Source organism: Erythrolamprus reginae, chromosome 1, assembly GCF_031021105.1.
Source record: "Erythrolamprus reginae isolate rEryReg1 chromosome 1, rEryReg1.hap1, whole genome shotgun sequence".
NCBI lineage: Eukaryota > Metazoa > Chordata > Lepidosauria > Squamata > Dipsadidae > Erythrolamprus > Erythrolamprus reginae.
Window position 1 is genome coordinate 87,596,761 of NC_091950.1, and position 21,437 is coordinate 87,618,197.

The 21,437-nt window shown below is 44.3% G+C and overlaps 1 protein-coding gene across 3 annotated transcripts in view; it reads left to right on the top strand.

The window, feature by feature from the left end:
• Nucleotides 1-21,437, top strand: part of MIDEAS (mitotic deacetylase associated SANT domain protein) — a 103,972-nt gene that overhangs the window by 14,502 nt on the left and 68,033 nt on the right. Inside the window, exon 1 of one of the 3 annotated variants that reach the window (XM_070758138.1) lies at nucleotides 17,815-18,670. The exons of the other annotated variants lie outside the window; for them this stretch is intronic. The gene's annotated coding sequence lies outside the window, so the exon portion shown is untranslated. Of the gene's footprint in view, nucleotides 1-17,814; nucleotides 18,671-21,437 lie in introns of those variants that run through there. 3 annotated transcript variants of the gene reach the window in all.

The following is a 21,437-nucleotide window of genomic DNA, read 5'->3' on the forward strand; positions in this document are numbered from 1 at the left end:
CTCTCGTGATCATAACTGCATGCTGCTTGTAAAGTTTGCAAATAGTGATCACACGACTCTGGGACATTGTGGCAGTTGTAAAAGTGAAGGTTGGTCCCCAAGTTACTTTAACAGGGCTGTAGGGTTAGTAGACAAGGCGTATCTGCTATCTGTACTTACTGAAGAAGCTTCCAGTGAAACTCAAATGGAATGTATAGGAGCCAAGCCCAGCCCAGGGCACATAAAACTGTTTTATTGTAAAGTATATGGGCCAAAAGAACAGAGAACCTAGTTAAGCTGCAGATGTGATGGTTGGATAATTAAAGCATGCATTACAGTATTGCCTATCTTGATGAATAGGAAAAAGAAAGTAATCATGAGAAGTCAAGTTTTGTTCACCACATCCAGGCAAACACAAAACAGAAACCACAAGCTTTGAAGGCCTTCACATGTCCAGAAGTTAACTGTATGGCAAAGCCAAAGGGGGGATATTGAAACACCACATCTAGAAGGTTGAAGAGGCCCAACATAAGGGCTCTACTACAAAGGTTATCCTGCAATGCCAAGAGGAAGCAAGTGTGTGTGTGTGGGGGACCCACATAAAAGGGGATAAAAAAGGATGTTAGTTAAAAGAGAAAATGGGGAAAGACTGTAGAAGAGAAAGTTAAAGCACTGCATAAGATTGACAAAGTGAGATGCAGATGAGTTTTCAGGACTACCATGTAGGATGCAGAATAGCGTGTCCAGGCTCATAAAATAAACCTGATAGACCAAGCAATGTGATGAAGATTGCAATACAGTTTTAGCATGGGAAATATGTTTGTATGTACCTATGTTATGTTATGTACGTACAAGTTTGAACCAATGTTTTCAATGTAATTTTAATATTTATACTCAATAAAAATTATTTTAATTTTTTTAAAAAAGTAATATTGTGAGAGCACAGTAGGCAAGATATATATATATATATATATATATATATATATATATATATATATATATATATATATATATGATGGTCTTGGTATATTCGGGTTTCTTCCCGTGTAGGATTTGGAAATTTCTGGCAACGTTTCAACGAGGTCCCACTCGTCATCTTCAGGCTGGTGTTTCTGTCCTTGTTCTAGGGCGAACACAGTGAGACCTGAGCTGCCTTCCTTCTATAAATACTGGTGGTTGGGTGTGGTTTGATGGCTCAGCAATTGCCTGCTGTGTAGAAACTTCCCGGTGAGTCAGTGGGGTAACACCTGGGGTCGTTGATGTAGCTGAGGTATGCTGATTAGTTAATGGTTGTAGATTAGGCGTGATATCCTGAGTAGTTGGAGCTTGCAGGCTATTCTCCGTACTGAAGGAGTGGGTCCAGCAGTCACATGGGTTGCTCCTGTCCAATCCGTTGGAACTGAGCCTAGTATTAAAAAAGACTGCTGGATCCGCCCCTTCCCCAGAATTCGCTCAGTTCGCATATCCTGCGGTTGTATTGTGAATGCTCGTTCAACATTCTAACACCTTCCCTTCGATCTTTCCTTCAAAAAGTAGTAAGATTTATTGTCTTTATTTAATTACTTGCACTAATTGCGCCAGCCGTTTAAAAGAAAAAAAAGAAAAAAAAAAAACGCGGCTTGGCTTTATTTCCTTGGGAGAAGTTGCGGTTTCGTTTTCCCCCGGCGGTTTTGCCGGTTACGATTCCTGCGGCCGCTTGTGGATTCTTCTAATCCCTTGGCCTGGAGGTCCTAGTGCAAGTATTTATCCATTGAAATATTGATTATTTATTGTATATAAATATTAAGGGCTTATAAAATACCTCCTGCGGAGTGAGACGCCTTCTAGTCTCCTGGACTTAGTCGATCGCTTTTCCCTTAAGAAATTCTCAGCAGCGATCTTTTCGGCGCGAAGGCCTTCGCGCCCTTTTTTAAAAATCTAGGCCTCTCGTGTTGGCCTTCTGCCAGCCGCGTAGGCCTCAGTCCACCGCGTGGATCCGGGAGCGGGCCTTGGGGGTCCCAGGCTAAATTCTCCACCGGCTAAGCCTCCAACCAGAGTGCCTTGGTTTACTTAATTACAAAGTTTAGGGAGGCTGGCCCCGCTGGATTTGGGGGCACGAACTCTGGGTTTGCCCAGATTGTCCTCACGTTTCAGCAGCTTCGAGGCCTCGAAGCAGGATCCATTCCTCTTGGGAAGTCCTTGAAATCTTCTCCTTATAATTCAGTTATTGGCTCAGCCTTGTCTTCTGTTAATTGTCAGACTATGGCTACTTTTCCCAAGAGAGGCACAACTAAAGGTCCCAAAGAGGTTAGGCCTACTGGTAATTCTACTGAAGTTCCCCAGGCCTCTTCCTCCTCTTCCTCAGGCACCCATTCCTTAGCCAAGCCCACCAGGGCTGAGAAGAGAAGGGACCCAGCCCTACAAAAAATACATGATAAATCAGCCAAACTTTTTAAGGTGCAGGCCCAAGTGCATATCAATCCAACCCCCCCGGAGGCCTCTAACCTGCCTCTTTCTGGGGTTCCTGTGCTATCCCTGGATGAGCCAAACCTAAATCCACCCCAACCTAACCTATGGGGTTTAGGTCCAGAGGAGCCAGATATTACCGAGGATTCCTCCCAGCCAGAACCTGCTCAGGCCCTCAGGGATCCTCCGGCTTTTCCGGCTGATATTTCTTCCTTGCCTCCGGAGTTTCAGTCTATCTTGACTATTCTGACTAACACCATTGACGCTAAACTCTCATCTTTCAATGTGCCTTCTCTGTCTCATCCCCCACCACGCTCCTCCCGTCCCGTGAGTTCTTCTCCTTCCTACAGAGCCCCAGCCATGGAGGTCTCTGACTCCTCTCAGGAAGAGGATGAGGATGGGGACGCAGAAGAGGATGATGACCCATTTCAGCGTCTGTCGGAAGATGAGGAATCTCAGATCAAGATTCCAGCCCCAGCTGCTATCTTTCCTTCGCAGCTTTTCAAATCTCTCCTGTTTAAAGCTAGAGTATCCACGGGGCTAGCCGGGCAAGAAAAACAGGCTACTTCTTCCTCAGACCCTCCGGAGGAAAATCTTCCTTATTTCATGGAAGAACAGGAAGACAATGAGGTAATACCTATGCCCAAGTTGTTTAAGGACGCTTTGCTTAAACAGTGGGACCACCCAACCGTTGGCCTTACTCCCACTCCCAAGGACAAGAAACTCTACAAGCTCTTCTCCTCCTATGAGGAACTCCTAACATGTCCCAAGCCAGATGAACCAGTGAAGACACTCCACTCGACTTCTGCCATACCGGGCGAAGCAAAGGAGGTCCTCCGGCCAGAGGACAAACGACTTGAGCAAATGCTCAAAAGGAGTCTCCTTGCAGACTCATGGGCCATTAAGAGTGCTGCAGCGGCATCCTTCTTTTCCAGAGCTGTGCTCTTGTGGCTTCGTCAGCTCCAACCACACCTGCCGCCAGATGACTTACGGGGTCAACAGGATTTCAACAATATCTTCGCAGCTCCCCGATATGTAGCAGATGCTTCCCTCCAATCTTCCAGATTTGCAGCCAGGTCAGTAGCAGCCTCCACAACGGCCAGAAGACTTCTATGGCTCCGCCCTTGGCAGGCGGGAGTAAGACAGAAGTGGCAGTTAGCCATGGGTCCGCTGAAAAGTAACCTCCTCTTCGGAGACCTTCTGGACCCTCTCCTTACGGAGACCACAGACAAGAAAAAGGTCTTCGGACCTACCACCAAGAAGGCCCCTAAACCGCAGCCCTTTCGGCGCACAGGGCGTCAACAGGATCAGGGCTTCGCATTTCAAAGGAATCCAGGTCAGTATTTCCCTCGGTTTCGATCCCAATCTAGAACCACCAGGGGCGGAGGTTCCCATTATCAGAGAGGATCCTCTTCTACCAGGGCTTCCAAAAGAGCCAGATGGTAAGTTTTCCTCCTTTCCCATAGGCGGTCGCCTAGCCTGGTTCTCTTCCGACTGGCACCGTTCTTGTAAGGACCCCTGGGTCATTGACACTGTGGAAAGGGGCCTAAGGTTAGAGTTCATTTCACCTCCCCCTAACCGTTTTATTTCTTGTCCTTCTCCCAGTTCCACTCCATCTCGTATCCGAATGGAGGAGGCTATTTCTCATTGTTGACTATTAGAGCTTTCAACCGGTCCCCTCTCTCCAGAGAGGTTTAGGCTTCTATTCCATCCTCTTCATGGTCCCTAAGACCTCTGGAGGCTGGAGAGCCACCTTAGATCTAAAGAATTTGAACCGGTTCATAAAATATAGGAAATTCAAAATGCATTCCTTATCTTCCATTTTAGCAGCTCTACATCAGGGAGACTTTATGGGGTCTCTGGATCTCACGGAGGCCTACCTCCATATTCCCATTGCCAAGGTCCATAGGAATTTTCTGCGCTTTGCCCTTCAAGGCAGGCTTTTTCAGTATAGGGCTATGCCATTTGGGCTCTCCTCAGCTCCCAGAGTCTTCACTAAACTCTTGGGATCCTTGGCAGCTCATATCCGGGCCTCTCCCATTCATATTTTATGTTATTTAGATGACATTTTAATTCATGGAAATTCCAGATCTGGTGGGGCTGCAGACCTCTGTTTTACCATGTCGGTTCTACAGAATCATGGTTCTCCATAAATCTTAAAAAGAGCCACCTTGATCCATCCACTTCCATTCTGCATCTGGGAACTATCATTAATTCCGAGATATCCCAGGTTTTCCTCTCCACTGAGAGAAAACGCAGCTTTTTGGATCTCATTGCTCGCATCCTGCCCCAGCAATCTACCTCCATTGCCACCCTATCTTCCCTTTGGGTAAAATGGTGTCATGTATTGGTATTGTTCCCTGGGTCCGTCTTCACGCCAGGGAACTACAGTGGCTCCCATTACCCTTCCAGAGATCGGGCCACAGCAACTCGAATCGTCGCATCACCATCCCACCGACGGTTCGCAGATCCCTCAAGTGGTGGACTTCTCCAGCCCTAGACAAGGGATCTCCCTCCCGGTGCCCCGACCAGTTTGTAGTCACCACAGATGCCAGCCTCTCGGGCTGGGGAGCCCACGCCCAGGGTCTTTTAGCTCAGGGCACATGGGCACCGGAGGAGGCTTCCAGGCCCATCAATTGGCTAGAATTAAGAGCCGTGTCTCTAGCTCTAAAACAATTCCACTCTCACATCTCCAACCAACATGTGCTGATTCTCACCGACAATATAGTCACCAAAGGCCATATTTGCAGACAGGGAGGCACAAGATCCAAGGCCCTCATGAGGGAGGCCCGAAGTTAGGCCTTTGGGCAGAGAAAACTCTCCAGTCGCTTCTAGCCGACCACATCTCGGGGAGCCTCAATGTCCAAGCGGACTGGCTCTCGCGAGTGACCTTAGATCCAGGCGAGTGGAATCTCCATCAGTCACTGTTCCACCAGATCTGCCTCAGGTTCGGCCATCCAGTGTTGGATCTATTTGCGACCAAAGCCAATGCCCAGCTCCCTCGCTTCATCTCCAGGTTCCCGTCTCCGGGAGCAGAGGCTATCAATGCTCTCAGGAGCCCTTGGCCTCCAGGTCTATTGTATGCCTTCCCTCCAATTCCAATTCTGCCAGACGTGATCAACAAAATCCTCCTGGAGAGGGCCCGAGTAATTCTGATTGCCCCTCACTGGCCTCGCAGGCCCTGGTTCGCGGACCTCCAACAACTGTCCGTCCAGGACCCCTGGCGACTCCCCGTTTCGGAGGATATGTTGCGACAGGGGGCCTCCTTCCACCCGGACCCAGAGTGGTTCCACCTCACCGCCTGGCTATTATCCGGAGGGACTTAGACCTGCGAGGGTATGACCCGGACACAGTGGAAATCATCCTGAAGTCTAGAAGAGGGTCTACCAACCGGATCTACGACCATACTTGGTCCAAATTCCATCAGTGGTGCTCGCAGGGGGGTTTTTCAGCACCAGCCGCCGACACCTGGCCGCCACTTCTTCCGTCTTGGCGGGGCCTCGCAGGCAGCCCTCCGCTCTTTTCCAGAAATCCAAGAATTTCTAAGAGGAGTGGCCATCCTCAGGCCTTCTAAAATCCACAGATATCCTACCTGGGACTTGCCACGGGTTCTCCACTCTCTTACTCAGGCACCTTACGAACCCCTGAATTCTGCGTTCCTCAGGTACCTATCCTTTAAGGTAGCATTCCTGGTGGCGATTACATCCGCCCGACGCATATCTGAGTTGGCAGCCCTTTCTATCACACAGGACCTTTGCCAGGTTTCACCAGGATAAAGTGGTTCTGCGACTGGACCCCACCTTTCTACCAAAGGTTAGTTCCATGTTTCACAGATCTCAGGATATCATATTACCTTCCTTCTGCCTCCAACGAGAGCATCCCCTGGCAACTAGATGGCACACTCTGGATCTCACTAGAGCGCTAAAGGTTTATATCCAACGCACAAGATCCATCCGGAGATCTGAAGCACTCTTCATAGCCTACCATCCCAGATCCTTGGGATCCAGAGTGTCTCCTACAGTAATAGGTCGTTGGATCAGAGGGACCATCTCTAAGGCCTACGAGACAGCTCCCCTTTCCATTCCAAGGAATATTACAGCGCATTCCACCAGAAGTGCTGCCACATCTGCCGCTTGGGCGACTCAGGCTCCGTTGGAAGAAGTCTGCAAAGCAGCCACTTGGGCCTCGCCAAATTTCTTCATAAGGCACTACAAAATCGATTCGTACGCATCAGCGGACGCTGCCTTCGGCAGAAGAGTACTCCAATCCGTTATCTCTCACGATAGCAATGTACTCCCACCCTAGGGACCTATCTCTTGGGTATGTCCCATGTGACTGCTGGACCCACTCCTTCAGTACGGAGAATAGGCGTTGATTGCTTACCTGAACGCCTCTTCTCGTACGGTGAGTGGGTACAGCAGTCACTTCCCTCCCTATGTGTGGTCTTCTTTACCTTCTATTCTATTTTCTTATAACACATGAGAGTTGAACATTAAAGAGCTTCACTACTGAGCCTAGTCTATGGATTCGCGAATTCTGGGGAAGGGGCGGATCCAGCAGTCTTTTTTAATACTAGGCTCAGTTCCAACGGATTGGACAGGAGCAACCCATGTGACTGCTGTACCCACTCACCGTACGAGAAGAGGCGTTCAGGTAAGCAATCAACGCCTATTTGATTGTTTTGCAATGTGTGTTCTGAGTCTGGTTTCAGTTTCCATGGCTGGGATACGTTTGAGGGCTGGTTTCCAGATGTCTGGTAGGCGGGAGGTATCATCCCGCTTGTGTGTGTGTGTGTGTGTGTGTGTACACACACACACACACACACACAAATAGACCATTTTGATACAAAGATTGACTTTGCATAAATAAAAAAGGACATCTAGAGGCCTCTTGAATTTGAGGAAATAGGAAGAAAGATCTAGTGTGGCCTGCATGTGATGCATCTGGCCCCCGGGCCCCCAGTTTGACATCCCTGTTTTACAAGGAATGAGGCACCATGGACAAGGCCCTTCTACTATCATAGATGGAATCTCTTAATAGAGGAGATCCCTTAATAGAAGGGACACCTACCCTTCTTGCTAGATAAGCATGTGTTAGGCTCTGCCTGTCTTTGTATTACAAAGTACTACATGTATTACAAAGTACTACATGTAAAAAGTACCATTTCTGTTACTATTATTTAACCCATTTCATTAACCGTTATCTGATTCTTGGTTTTAGGAATACAGTGGTACCTCTACCTACGAACGCCTCTACTTACAAATTTTCTAGATAAGAACTGGGAGTTCAAGATTTTTTTGCCTCTTCTCAAGAACCATTTTCCACTTACGAACCCGAGCCTCTGAAACTGTAACCAGAAAAGCCTCTGTGGGGCCTCTCTAGGAATCTCCTGGGAGGAAGCAGGGCTGGAAAAGGCAGGGAGAAGCCTCCGTGGGGCCTCTCTAGGAATGTCCTGGGAGGAAACAGGGCTGGAAAAGGCGGGGAGAAGTCTCTGTGGGGTCTCTCTAGGAATCTCCTGGGAGGAAACGGCTGGAAAAGGCAGGGAGAAGCCTCTGTGGGGCCTCTCTAGGAATTTCGTGGGAGGAAACAGGACCTCCACCCTCCCTGTGCTTTCCCCAATTGCATTATTTGCATTACAGGTATTTGCTTTTACATTGATTCCTATGGGAAAAATTGCTTCTTCTTACAAACTTTTTTACTTAAGAACCTGGTCATGGAATGAATTAAGTTCGCAAGAAGAGGTATCACTGTACTTTCATGTCTACATGAAATATGTAATGGTTTAACCTCCAGCCGTTTCTACTGCTTGGCTTCTTAACATTTGCAGAATGAAATTGTGTAGATGGTCTAAGGCCGTGGTAGCTAACCGTTTTTTAGTTGTGCACTGAAAGGGGGGGGGAGCGCACATGACAGCAGACACATGTGCTATCACCCATAATGCAATGTGCCCTCCTGCACATGCATGCACGACCCCCCCATGCTCCCCCCCTTTGCATTCACATGTGACTTCCCCAAACTCCCGCCTCTGTCCACATGTATGTGTGACTTCCCCCACCTGTTTTGGGCCTAGCAGGGAGGCGTGTGCAGCCATGTGCGGTGGAGCTGAACTGGGAGAACCCTCGTGTGACCACAGAGAGAACTCTGCGTGCCAGCTTTCACATGCGTGCCATAGATTTAACATCACGGGCCTAAGGCTTTTTAGTGAAAGAATTCTACTTGTGCAACAAGTTGGACTTCTGATACAGTGGCCTCAGATTGTATGAATCATACAGTCTCAGATTGTATGAATGTTAGTAGCCTAAATCAGGGAGGAAATGAGATGAACAATTGCTTATAAAGAGGTGTGAGTGTACAGGTCTTATACAGGTCTTTTGATATAATAACACATTTAAATATAAAAGTATGCTGCCTAGAGTCCCTAGGGAGTTGGTTTGCATACTGCAGCTGCGAGAGCAATCATGGGCTTCCCCAGGTATGCCCATGTTACACCAACACTCCGCAGTCTGCATTGGCTGCCGATCAGTTTCCGGTCACAATTCAAAGTGTTAGTCATGACCTATGAAGCCCTTCATGGCATCGGGTCAGAATATCTATGAGACCGCCTTCTGCCGCACAAATCCCAGCGACCGGTTAGGTCCCACAGAGTTGGCCTTCTCCGGGTCCCGTCGACTAAACAATGTCGTCTGGCGGGACCCAGGGGAGGAGCCTTCTCTATGGCGGCCCCTACCCTCTGGAACCAGCTCCCCCCGGAGATTAGAATTGCCCCCACCCTCCTTGTTTTTCGTAAACTTCTTAAAACTCACCTCTGCCGCCAGGCATGGGGGAACTGAGACATCTCCCCCGGGCCTATACAGTTTATGCATAGTATGCTTGTGTGTATGTTTTCTTTTAATAACGAGTTTTAAATGACTTTTAATTATTAGATTTGTTATATATTGTGTTATTATTGTTGTGAGCCGCCCCGAGTCTACGGAGAGGAGCGGCATACAAATCTAATAAAATAAATAAGTAAGTAAGTAAGTAAGTAAGTAAGTAAGTAAGTAAGTAAGTAAGTAAATAAATAAATATTGGATAGATAGATAGATAGATAGATAGATAGATAGATAGATAGATAGATAGATAGATAATTAAATTTCTAAACTACAGAATGATGTAGAAATTATTTTTCTTTTGTAATATTTGCCATCCTCTTTTTGATACTGTATTTTATTTAGTTTATATATGCAGTATATTCTGCTTCCCTGGCTCTCAAAATGTTTTGTACAAATTACTTTAAATATAAGTATATAGAGGCTGTTGTTTATATAGGAAGAAAACTTGCAGACTTGTTTGCAATTCTGGGAGATGAAGAGTTAATGGCAAAGTTGCAATGTGGTGAGGGTTTCATTGATACCCAAGTAATTACTTGGGGCTTTAAAACTCAGTATTTTCTTAAAAGATGCCCCTATGTTACCTAAGGGAAAACTACATTGGAAAAAATGGTGTAATGCATTATGATTAATACCAGCAAAAACTGAACTTTCATATTTGGGAACAAGTGGTTTCAGAGAAAGTTGCATATAGCAGTGTCCTATTGTAATTAAGAAATGGCATATAAAGTTAAAATTCTGCATGATAATTGTGTATTTTCTAAGTGTCTTGCAAGCATATTATATACCCTCTTTTGTTTTACACAAGTGCCCTTGCGGCAGCAGTCCCAAATTGGATTCTCAACTCACATGCAAGCAATTACAAATTACTCCCAAGATATGCTAAAATTACCCCTTGGAGGTAATTACCCCCAGTTTAAGATCTATTGACTTTTATTATCTCTCTGTGTTGCCTAATCTTCATTAACAATATTGTTGAAAAAAATATCTGACAGGAAGGTTGAAAGGGGTTTTTTAAATACAGATTTTAGCAGCCTCTTCAGGTACTGCACACAAAAAAAAGTAAAAAGACCCAAGCCAATGATGACAAACCTTTTTGGGACTGAGTGCCCAAACCAGAATGCGCATGCATGTATATATGCCGGTTTGCTGGTCTTCTTTGGGTTTCTGGAACTTTGGTGTGTGTAAATACGGCTCAGAAAATGGCCTGAAAAACAGCCTGAAAATGGCTTAGAAAACAGCTGGAAAATGACCTAGAAAACAGCCTGAAAATATACTTGAGAAGGCTCTGGCACACGTGCCATAGGTTCACCATCATGGATCTAAGCAATATAGAGGAATGTATGTAATTACAATGGCACTGAGAAAAGTCACATATGACCATTTCCCAGGCTTTTTTCTAGTGGTCGTAATCAAAATTCAGAAACCTTGTAAACTGTCTTATTTATGACAGTTGAGGAGTCCTGGGGTCATGTGATTATCTTTTGTAACCTTCTGACAAGCAAAATCAACCAGCTTCACTTAATAAGCATATTGCTAACAACTGCAATGATTTATTTATCAACTATGGCATGAAAGGTTGTAAAATGGGGCAGAACTCACTCAACAAATGTCTCATTTATCACAATCATTTTGTGGCAGTTATTAAGGAAATGTGATGGCTGTAAAGTGAACACTGAGGTGATTTTTTTTTTTGCAAGAAAACATATAAATAAATGCCGGTTTTGGGAGGGGGGGGGAAATACAGTGATCCCTCATTTTTCGCAGGGGATGCGTTCCAAGACCACCCGTGAAAAACAAATTTCCATGAAGTAGAGGAAATATTTTTTTAATGTATTTAACAAGTATTTGGACTTTTAAAACCCACCCTTTGCATTAAACAGTCATTCTGTAATGTTTCTCAGCTGGAACTACATGTGATATCCTACCAGTTTCTTTAATAGAGTACAGTAGTACTGTAGAAGAATTTAATGGATTTTTAATGGATTTAAAATTTTCAATGGATTTAACGGATTTAAGCCCCTTTTGAAAATCCGTGAAATAGCGAATCTGCAAAAGATGAACCGCGAAGAAGCGAGAGATTACTGTATAACGAATTGTAGTCATATGGCTGCACGACGCTGCAAAAAGTGTAAATGCAGGTCAGTTGCAGTGTGTCCAAAATGCAGTCATGTGATCAAGGTCAGAACTTCAAATCCGTAACTCCCTTTTTTTGGTATGTGTTGTAATTTTGAACAATCGCTAAACAACTAGACATGAAGACCATAGTTCCCTCTAAGCTGAGCAGTGAGCAATCGCTCACTTAAAAATCATCATCAACTCAGAGTTTTCCAAACCTGCCCAGAAGCCGAGAGGGAAAGAGTGAGAGGGAAGGAGAGAGAGAGGAAGAGAGGAAGAGAGAGAAACAGATAGAAAAAAGAGAGGAAGGAAAAGAGAAAGAAAAAGAATGGGAGTAAGGAAGAGAGAAAGAAAATCAAAATCTAGTTTGAAACTAGCTCAACTATTTAAGTGGCATTTTGATATTGATAGAGTTGCCCTATTATGAGCTCACTGTTATAGACACACAGTACAGTATTTTATTTTGAAATTCTCTGAGGCAAAACAGGGTGGGTTTTTATTTGTTTGTTTGTTTGTTCATTCATTCATTCATTCATTCATTTATTATTTCTGTGCCGCCCCGTCCCGAAGGGACTGCCGCTCAGACACTATACTTTTCTGCCCCCCCCCCCCAAAAAAATTAGAGGAAACACTGATGAGGACTACTTGTACCAATACAGTAGTCCTTGCAACATATTCCTAAAAGTATGTTAAACAATATAAAAACCATGCTTCAGAAGTCTGGATAATATGTACTGTATATCATAAAACTTCAAAAACATATTTAGAAAGTATATTTTTTGAAAACCTTCCTGTCACATTTTTAAAAATGTATTTTATTAACTACATTTTCTTTTACATTCTGGTAATAAATAAGGCTTGAGCCAAAGAGAATTGGCCTCTATTTCTCTGAAATTATTTTTACTGTTTCGTCTCCTTCATTTCTTTACACTGCAAGAAATCCAGTTTTAGTTTTCGCAGGCATTTTAACTGATCATTTGCAGAGAACGCTTAAATTTAGGCTGAAGGACATACAAAATTAAGCCAATGACAAAAGGTTGCCTGCTTCTGTTTTAGCACAGGACTTGAAAAGAACAGTTGCAAAATCTTACAAAAATGCTTCCTGTCTCTACTTCCCCTTCTGGTAGTAGTAGAGAATTATTGTTATAAAGTAGTAGAGAATTATTGTTATTTTAATGGAAAGTGTTGAAAAAAAGAGGGGGCAATAAAATAAAAATGAGATATATTTATAATCTGTCATTTCTTTAAAAATTAAGTTAACTATGTTTCATCTAAAATGAGTTACTCTTAACTGCAAGTAGTCCTTGACTTAAAATTACAATTCTGCCCCATTTTACAATCTTTCTTGTTACAGTTGTTGTGAATCACCACAGATGTTTAGTTAGTAAAATGGTTGTTAAGTGAATCTGGCTACACCTTTGATTTTTGCTTGTCAGGTTGCAAATGTGATCACATAACTTTGGGACTTTGCAGCTGTCTTAAATACATAAGACAGGGTTCCTTTTTATTTTTACATTGAAAAAAAAACCCCTTAATTCTGTAGTTCTTGCTTTCGTAAAGTCCCAACTTGATTGCTTTATAAGAAGGAAAGAAAGGAATTTTTTTCCTGGTGCTGACATCTGATATTGTAAATTATAATAGATCTGGAAATATACAGATGCTTGTGATTGCCTATAAATAAATAATTCTCAAATAATTGCTATTTTCATTAAAAGTAAACCGGTTTTAACATTTTTTTCTAACATGTCTGTGGACTAAGTATTATTTCAGTGGGCTTCACTTGCCCATTCATTTCACGTACTGTACATTAATAATATGGAAATCTTTTAAACACTTATTCACATTTTTTGAATTGTGAATTTTATCCTGCCTAAAAGCAGGAATACTGTACAGTACTTGGTTAGTCAGGCTTCGGGAGGATTGACTTCTATCTGTCGCTTTTTTTAAATGTGCAGTCTTCTGAATTTTGAATCACTCAGAACTTCTACAGAACTAATTAATTTGGGTTATGTGATCCTGATTCCACTCTTTGGCTTAATAAAGTAGAAAGGATAGTCCTATAAAAATAAAAGTAAAGATGAACTTTTCTCTTATTAAGCGCTTACCATTTTTTTCGGAGCATAAGGTGGACACACCCCACCACCAAGAGGGTGGAAATGTCAGTGTGTCTTATACACTGAATATGGCCATATTTGGCTTCCCGAAGTCTGGCCCCCACATCCCATTTTTGCGAAAAATGGGTCCATTGTTCACAAAATTGGGGTGTGCAAAGGATTTGGGGGGCCTGCACCATGTTCCTGGGGGGCTGGGGGAAGGCAAAAATGTCATTTTTGCAAAATAAAGAAAAGGGGCAAAACCTGCTCAAGTTTAGCAAAAACAAGGGCATTTTTGCTTTCTCTCAGCCCCTAGGATGTCTCTGCAGACCTCCCAAACTCACTGCCCACCCCATTTTTGCAAAAAAAACCTGGTAAAAATGGGTCTTTGTGAAAACGCAGTGCACAGGTTTGGGAGGCTAGCAGAGTGCTCCTGGGGCAGGTGAGGATAAAAACTTTTTCCCCCTTTTTTTCTCTTTGAAATCTTGGTGCGCCTTCTAATCCAAAAAACACAGTAGGTATTTTCTGTATTCTCAGTTGACTTCTACGTGGGCCATTCCACCTACTTCTAATTCCCTCAAATTGATGTCAACATGGCAGCTTATCCCACCCCTCCTTTGCCAGAGGTAGTCTCAAGTTATGATTTTGGTCATTAAGTCTTACATTGTTAACTCAAGGCACATGATGGGACTTTTTTTTATGACTGTTATAGACCGATTCACCCTTTTTATGAAAAGCAGCCTGGTTTTTTTTGCAAAAACGGGAGTGTTTTTGCCTTCCCCCAGGCCCCAGGCACATTCTGCAGGCCTCCCAAACCCTCTGTGCACCCCAATTTTGCAAAAAATGGTCCCATTTTTCACAAAAATGGGACATGGGGCGGGGCTTTGGGAGGCCAAAAATTGCTGTATTCAGTGTATAAGACACACTGACATTTCCGCCCTCTTTTGGGGGGGGGGGGGAGGTATGTATTATACTCCAAAAAATACAGTATGCTTAAAGCATATGTCTAGATAAATCTCTTTAAATGTTTTGTGATCAGTCCAAAAGACCTCTTACTGAATCTATTCAAATTCCATTATTTTGCAATAACAGCACAATTATACAAGTATTGAGAGAATCTGTGGTCACTAGGAATAAAAAAAAAGACTTGATGGCACACAATCAAATCAGTCCAGGTATTAGCCAATGTACTGGAAACTGATCAATGATTCACTGGTAATAAAAATTATCTAGTGCCCTTCAGATTTGTGGAAGTACACACTCCTTGTTTTTCAGCAGATTATGTCCAGTATTAATGGCTGCCAGGTTGTTTAGTATTACCCAATCTGGTGCCCTTCAGATGCGCTGGCATTGCAATTTGGCCAGTTTGGTCTAATGCTTATGGCAAGACAGGCTAGAGTTCTAGTCCTGCCTTGGGCACGAAAACCAGCTGGGTAATTTTGAGCCAGTTATTTTCTCAACCCAACTCACCTCACAAGGTTGTTCTGGACGAAACATAAAAGGAGGAAAAAGCAGTATGCAGGTTCATTGCTTCAAGTTACTTCTAAAATAAAGGGATAAAAGTCAAGCTCAACCGACCTCACAGGGTTGTTGTTTTGGGGAAAAGAGGCGGAAGGTAATTGGATATGTTCACTACCTTGAGTTATTCGTAAAAATAATAAAAGGTAGGATGGAAATAAATGAAAATATCCATTCAAAACACTGTAAAATCTCAAAGCATGGGGCTCTGAGAAGATCGTTTCAAAATTGGTTAGATTCAAATTCAGAACGGCTCTGATCTCTTCTAACTCACAGTTTATTGGAGTTGCAAAGTTTGAAATCTCCAGTGCTTAATTTATTTGAGAGAGATTTCTTCAGTACAGGAAGCCATGTGCTTGGCACACATATTCTCCCCCCCCCAAAGCAGAGGAATGTGGGGAACTCAAATGCAAGCTAGTAGAGGATAGTACTTTCTTTCCCCGAGAATTTTCTGCTTTGTTTTCCTAGCCAAAACCAGCACTGTTTTTGTTCTGAAAGTTCCTTTTGCTACATGTGCCGGCCTTCAGCTCCTTCACTTGCAGAATTGTTCTTTTCTTATGACTGGGCTGCTGCAGCAACAATCTCGCTGCAACCTGTGCACGATGTGGGATGTGTGTGTGGTGGAGAGTGAGTATGCAAAAGAATTGAGGTACTGGACCAAAGAAGAGGCCCAACCGTATTAACCACTTAAGACATAGCAGATATGAATAGTTTTCTTTTATACCTCTCAAAAAACACTTAAGCTGTCACACAAGAACAATCCACGACACTCTATTTTACTTATTTATTTGATTGTTTTGTCACATACGTATTGGTAGTATACACGGATATATTTATATACATATACTTGTTCTGTTGGGCTTTCTGATATACTCCTCCCAAAAATTCACAGGTACAAATTTCAGACACACACACATAGGTTTGAAAATTCAAAACAATGTTATTTATAATGAAAATTCACTTAAACTAAGCCCTCTTTTGGTATAGCAAAGAGCACTGGTCTCCAAACAAACTGGTAATTTGTACAAGTCCCTTATCAGTTCTGTGATACTTAGCTTGCAGCTGTGAGGCAATTCACAGTCCTTCTTCTTTCACAAAGTGAAACACACTTTGCTCTGGTTTAGTTTCAAAGGGGGGGGGGATCAGCACACAAAAGGTCAAAGTCAGTAAAGCAGTCATGAAACACAACAAGCAGATAATCCTCCACAATGGCCAAACCCCATTTATAGCAGCCTCACTAATTACCACAGCCTCACCCAACCACAGGTGGCCTCATTTTCTTTGATAATAATCTCTCAGTTGTTGTTGCCTATGCATCTCTCTCCGCATGCGTGGCTGTATCATTAACTCTTGTTCTGAATCTAAGGAGGAGCTAGATAATTGATCTCCTTCTGAGCTGTCTGCCACACTCTCTTCCTCTGTGTCACTCATGTCTTTTTGGTCAGAGGAGCTTTCATCAGAAGATTCCAGGGGGGGGGGGGAACAGGCCTGCAGCATGTGGATGTCTCCCCCACATCCACAGTCTTTGGGGCAGGAGCTGGGCCAGAGCTAACCGCAACAATACTGGTAAAAGAGAAACATTAGGACGGGATGGAAGGCACTCTGGTGCACTTATGCCTCAGGCTCAGGCCTAATTTTCCCTCAAAATTACGGGCGCTTCACTCCTTGCGTATTTTGTTTTCCTTAGCGCCTCCGTTTTGCACTTGCCTAGGTCTGCATGTCTAGCACCCTCCCCCCCAAATAAAACCAGTTTATTTCCGAGAAGGAGCCGGTTCCCTGTAAGGCTAGATGCAAAAATCTCTTATCGTTTCGGATCGATAAACGAAGAGTTCTTTCTCCATTGCATCTTTGCCTTTGCAACTAAGTAGCTTCAATCCTAACAATACGCGAGCACACAACAGATACAAACTCGAAGTAAACCCCTCCAAAGTTGACGGTAGGAAAGACGACTTCAGCAACCGAGTAGTTAATTCCTGGAACTCGCTACCTGACTGTGGTTTCGTCACCAAACCCCCAAAACTTTACTACCCACTGTTGACCTCAAGCGAGTGTGCAGGAAAAAAGAACACTTACGCGCGCCTCAAAGTAAGAGGCGCACATAACTGCACCAGCGTGCCTACCGCCCCTGTCCTAAAGTTTCCCTCATTATATAAACAGCGTTGTATATATACAGTATGTATACATAATATACTACCAATAAGTACTTGTCAAAATAAATACTATAAATAAAAGACGGCCTTGCACATCCGCCTCCCTCGCTTTTGGGTGTGTGTGTGGGGGGGATACTGGAGTTCCGTCGCACGTGTTTCCCGAAGGGGGGGGATGAAACTGCCCCTCGTCAGAATCCGATTCACGCGGGGTTTTTTTACGCGGCTAACCCGAAAAAAGGGAGTTTGCTGGCTTCCTGTTCTCTTTCCCCCCCCTGCACTCTCGCTTTCCGCTCACCCCCTCCGACTTTTCAACTTTGGATAGTTGCTCGGATTTTGTTTTCCTTTGCCTACGGCGCCTTCCGAGCTCGCACGAGTTTCCCGGCAAAAGCTTCCACGGGTGCGCCCCCCCCCCCCCCGCCTACGAGAAGAAATCGGGAGTCCAAAAAAACACAATTTCTCTTGCAGCAGAGGAGAAAAAGTCAGCGCTCTTCCTGGCAAAGGGCAGCGTTTCCAGTAACGTGATCAAGCTCTTCCCGCTGACCTTGCTGCGCGGCAGGAGAGAGGCGATTGCGCGCCAGCTGCGGCCCGCGGATCCTCCTCGCCGGCCAACAAAAGACGGGGCGGGCGGGCGCGCGCTCCCTCAGCTGCAACGCAAAACTCTTCAAGAGTTAGTGTGGATGGCTGATTAAAACTGGTGGGCTGTAAAATAAAACACAAAACGCCACTTTCTTCGCCTAATATGGCAACAGGAAATGGGCGTGACTTGGGCCTGCTGTAGGGTGGGGAAGCCTGAACAGGCGGTTTGTGCTGATGAAGTAGAAGAGCTGGTTTTGCAGAGCCGGAGTGCGTGTTTCCCCCCCCCTCCTTCTCTTTCTCTCTCCCCCTTCCTCCTCCGGCAAGGCGGCTGCTCCAGTTTCCTTATACTTGAGGATTGTGCAACCTCTTGCTAGCAGAAGGGAAGAGAGAGGGGGAAAGAGAAAAAAAGACCCAGCTTCCTCTGCTGTTGCTGTTTGCCGCCTTCGTCGCCTACGGTTCTCCACCTCACTCGCGCACCCCCCCTTCTGTTCTCCCCCCCTCCCCAGCTGTGATCTCAAATCTGTGACTCAGAGATTTGCAATCCTGACACACCGCAAAGTGCGGTTGGCGGAGAAGGCGACTCTTAGCACCGGAGTTTGTTTTTTCTTCAGCTCGGAGCAGGTACACTGCAGGACTCCCCATTGCGCAGGAAAGCCAACCGAGGGAGAGAGAAAAAGGCGAGCCGCTGCAAAGCGATACTTGCAGTTTTTCTCTCCCCCCCCCCATCTTCCCTTCCCCCAAAAACTTTCTGGTTTCTTTTTCAAGTAGCCTTTGGAGAGAGTTCTTGGTCTTTGGTCGATTGCCTGGATTTTATTTTTTTTTTTTTTTGGCCGGGATGTGTGGGAATTAAGGACCTACGAGAGGACGCAAGGAAAGAAATGGGGGAAAGGAACCTTTTGATCCGCTTCGGGAAAAAACGGAGGTAAGTGGAGCTTTCTGTCTCTTTCCCCCACCCCGCTAAGAAATCACATCTCGCATAGGGTTGGTGCCTTTTTTGCAGCCCTGACCGATATTTTTTTTTGCAAAGGAATTGTGGTGGTGGGTAAATGGGAGAAGGCGTCGAGAGCCCGGGTGAACTTTTTGGGTCGGCTTTCCGGCGTCGCTTCGAATCGCCTTGCACGAATTGCGTGGCGTGGCTCTTGTTTGTGCAGCGGAGCGTTCCGGCCGGGCGAAGCGGGCGGGGGGGGGGCTCTATCTCCCCTTCCGAACCGGGAAACTGCCTGCGGACTTCTTAAAAAGGCGCCTGGCGATGAGTTGCCGGAGGGGGGGGGGGCGCCCCTTCGGATTGCCTCAGCTTCCCGATCGCCGCAAGACTTCCTGTCGGAAGGGCGTTCGCGTGTCCCGACCGCGGCTTACTTTGCTTGCGCCCCTCACGTTCGTTTTAATCCTGTGGGGGGTTTAAAAAAAAATCTGATCAAGGCGGATGACAGGGGAAGGAATCGTTAAGAGACTTTTGGTGCCTGTAGTAAACCGGGTGTAACATTTCCTCTTTCGATTCCTCCTCCTTTGGTTTCGTCGGGCATCCCCCTCCCCGTTACCGTTTTGCTTCTCCTCAGCCCATCCCGGTGAGACTTCTGCAGATCGCATTGCTTACTTGTGGATCTGATTTGTGATGCGAGATAAATTAGAAGGCTCCTTGTAGTTCCTGTCTCGGGAGGCTTTTTCCACATGCGAGAAAGGGGACTCCTAAAAGGAGCCCCCCCTCTTTTTAAATATCTTGAGTGCATAAAGTACAATACATGAACGCTTAAGCCAGAGATAGATGTGAGGGAAGATCATCACATTGTTATCTGCCACCCCCACATGCCTTTCTGTTTGCATACATTTGTGCCCAGAAAATAGGAAGGGGTGAAAAAAAGAAATGCGTGCAAAAAGCCCACGAGGGATGTGTATAAAGAAGGTGAGATGATTTCTGGAACCCTGATCTCATCTTGCTTTAAGAGGCTTGGGGGGGAGGGGGGGTTGCAGCAGTGGCAGTAATGTTGAAAGGTATGTGTAATCAAAGTCACAGTGACTTCTCAGGGCGTGTGGTTCGGAGTTGTAGCCTGGTGACATCATCCAAGCTGTTCTAGTTCCTGTGGAAATCAATGAGAGCTTTGCTATTAAGTAGAGGAGTGTAATTGGCCCCTGCACTTGGAGCATGACATCCTAGAAGTACACCTGCCTGCCTGCCTTTTAGCTTGGAGCTGGGCATCATCAATCTCTTTCCTGGTGACCTGAGAGTCAAGGTGAATTCATAGGCTATTATTGTACAGACATTAACTTCTTCGCCTAAAGAGGGATGTGTTGTGTCACAGGATGTTCCAAGTTGCTTCATGTGGGACTGTCACTCTCACAGCACCTGAATCGGCTGTGGTTCTCCATGTGCAAAGCTTATGAGGGTATTTTTGTTCCTGTTTTCGATTCAATTCAATTTATTAGGTTTGTATGCCGCCCCTCTCTGAAGACTCGGGGCGGCTCACAACAACGATAAAAACAATATTATAATGGCACAAATCTAATATTCAAAATGTTTGTTACAACACTGCTCAAAAAAAATAAAGGGAACACTTAAACAACACAATATAACTCCAAATAAATCCAACCTCTGTGAACTCAAACTGTCCACTTAGGAAGTAACACTGATTGACAATCAATTCCACATGCTGTTGTGCACATTCAACTTTGTACAGAACAAAGTATTAAATGAGAATATGTCATTCATTTAGATCTAGGATGTGTTATTTGAGTGTTCCCTTTATTTTTTGAGTAGTATAGTTTTAACTTAAATCATTTTGGTAATAAGCCATGAGAGGCAGAGAGATTCAAAAGCTTCTTGTAAGTCGCCCCCCCCCCTTCTATTACTTTGTGGAATTGGTAAATGTGGATGTAATAACTTTAATTTAGTTCAGTTTGGTGGTTGACCAAAAGTTGGAATTTTTAAACACGATGTCACACTTACATGGCTGTTTAAAATTTTGTGATTCCTGAATGTGATGGCAGAGAGGCTAGCTAGCTGGCTCACTATTGCTTCCTGTCTTAGGAGTTAGGTTTTTAAGACATCTTTATTCTGCTAAATTGAATCAGTTGTGAACTGTCTGCTTGTATTACTTTAGCACCTTCCCAAGCGTGTGATTCTTATTTGGTTTTCTTATTTGTTTGTTGGTTTATTGCCGGTACAGAGTTTTTCACAAACAAATTCCTGCTGTGTTTAAACACATTTGGCCAAATAAAGATTTCAATTTAGTTTTTAATTTATAAAAAAGTAAATATTAGGTGGACCTGGAAATAATCAGGAACAAAATTAGGCCCCGTTGCTTGTGCATTTATTTCTCAAGCATGCAGCTGAACTCTAAAGATCCAAAATGTTCCTGAAGAGAAAACAAAATTGAAAAGTTGGAAGCCAAGGTCTTCTGTTTTAAATATCCTCCATTGTCCCCAAATAAAAAGAGACAATTTTGTAACCAGAAAGGAAAACTGGAGAAATACTATAGGTACCTCTTATGATGCACCTTTTAAAAAACAACAACAACTACATAATAGTGTTTCTAATGGTTTAGATTTGATCTCAGCACCATACCATAATGTAGTATTGTATCTACAAGTTGCAGTAGAAATAAAGCTCCATTTCATCCCTTTAACATTTGAGTGCCCTATTGCTTTAGTGCCATGAAATAAAACATTCTCAATTTGTCTGTTTCCAGTCCATT